The 1,735-nt window shown below is 36.8% G+C and overlaps 1 non-coding gene across 1 annotated transcript; it reads right to left on the reverse strand.

The window, feature by feature from the left end:
• Window positions 1-1,109: 1,109 nt before the first annotated feature.
• Window positions 1,110-1,217, reverse strand: LOC130963800 (small nucleolar RNA R71). Its single transcript, XR_009079919.1, has one exon. It is a non-coding gene; the product is annotated as a small nucleolar RNA R71 (small nucleolar RNA).
• Between the last annotated feature and the right edge of the window lie 518 nt (window positions 1,218-1,735).

Genomic DNA, 1,735 nt, shown 5'->3' on the forward strand with positions numbered 1-1,735 from the left:
ATTTCTTTCCTTTTTCAAAGATACTTACTATCAATTAATGATTTGATTCAACATTTCAAGTATGTTGCCTTTTCTGTTGAGAAAGGTTTAATGTTTGAATCATATCTTTTCTTGATAGCCAAGTTACTAATTTTTTAAAATCAAATCTTTTTAAAATTGTTTTCAAATCATATTTTCTCAATCACATATTTTTAAATCAATCATATCTTCTTAACCTCATCTTTTTCAAAATAGTTTTCAATCAAATCTTTTTTATTTCTAATTTCAAAATCTTTTTCAAAAATCACTTTACTTCTCTCCCACTTTCATTTTCGAAAATTAAGTAATGTTTTTCAAAAAATTTTTCAAAATCTCTCACTTAATTTTCGAAAATTACTTCCATTCTCCTCACATCCTTCTATTTATGGACTAACACTATCCCTTAATGCAAAATTCGAACTCCATCTCCTTTGATAAGTTCGAATTTTCTACTTCTGTCTTCTACTCTTCTTTTCCTTTGACACTTCAAGGAATCTCTATACTGTGACATAGAGGATTCCACATCTTCTTGTTCCCTTCTCTTTCTTATGAGCAGGAGCAAAGACAAAAGCATTCTTGTTGAGCCTGATCCTGAACCTGAAAGGACCTTGAAGAGAAAGCTAAGAGAAGCCAAAGCACAACTCTCTTTAGAGGACCAGACCGAATTCTTCAAAGAAGAAGAACACATGGCAGCCGAAAACAACAACAATGCAAACAATGCAAGGAAGGTGCTGGGTGACTTTACTGCACCTACTCCCGACTTCTATGGGAGAAGCATCTCTATCCCTGCCATTGGAGCAAACAACTTTGAGCTTAAGCCTCAATTAGTTTCTCTAATGCAACAGAATTGCAAGTTCCATGGACTTCCAATGGAAGATCCTCATCAGTTTTTAGCTGAATTCTTGCAAATCTGTGACACAGTCAAGACTAATGGGGTTAACCCTGAGGTCTATAGACTGATGCTATTCCCTTTTGCTGTAAGAGACAGAGCTAGAATATGGTTGAACTCACAACCTAAAGAAAGCCTGGACTCTTGGGAAAAGCTAGTCAATGCCTTCTTGGCAAAGTTCTTTCCACCTCAAAAATGGAGTAAGCTTAGAGTGGAAGTCCAAACCTTCAGACAGAAGGATGGAGAATCCCTCTATGAAGCTTGGGAAAGATACAAACAATTAATCAGAAAGTGTCCTTCTGACATGCTTTCTGAATGGAGCATCATAGGTATTTTCTATGATGGTCTCTCTGAACTATCCAAGATGTCTCTGGATAGCTCTGCTGGAGGATCTCTTCATTTGAAGAAGACGCCTATAGAAGCTCAAGAGCTCATTGAAATGGTTGCAAATAACCAGTTCATGTACACTTCTGAAAGGAATCCTGTGAACAATGGGACTAATCAGAAGAAAGGAGTTCTTGAGATTGATGCTCTGAATGCCATTCTGGCTCAGAATAAGATATTAACTCAACAAGTCAATTTGATTTCTCAAAGTCTGTCTGGAATACAAAATGCACCAAGCAGTACTAAGGAAGCTTCATCTGAGGAAGAAGCATATGATCCTGAGAACCCTTCAATGGAAGAGGTGAATTACCTAGGAGAACCCTATGGAAACACTTACAATTCTTCATGGAGAAATCACCCAAGTTTCTCATGGAAGGATCAACAGAGACCTCAACAAGGTTTCAACAACAATAATGGTGGAAGAAACAGGTTTAGCAATGGCAA

Source organism: Arachis stenosperma, chromosome 2, assembly GCF_014773155.1.
Source record: "Arachis stenosperma cultivar V10309 chromosome 2, arast.V10309.gnm1.PFL2, whole genome shotgun sequence".
Lineage (NCBI taxonomy): Eukaryota > Viridiplantae > Streptophyta > Magnoliopsida > Fabales > Fabaceae > Arachis > Arachis stenosperma.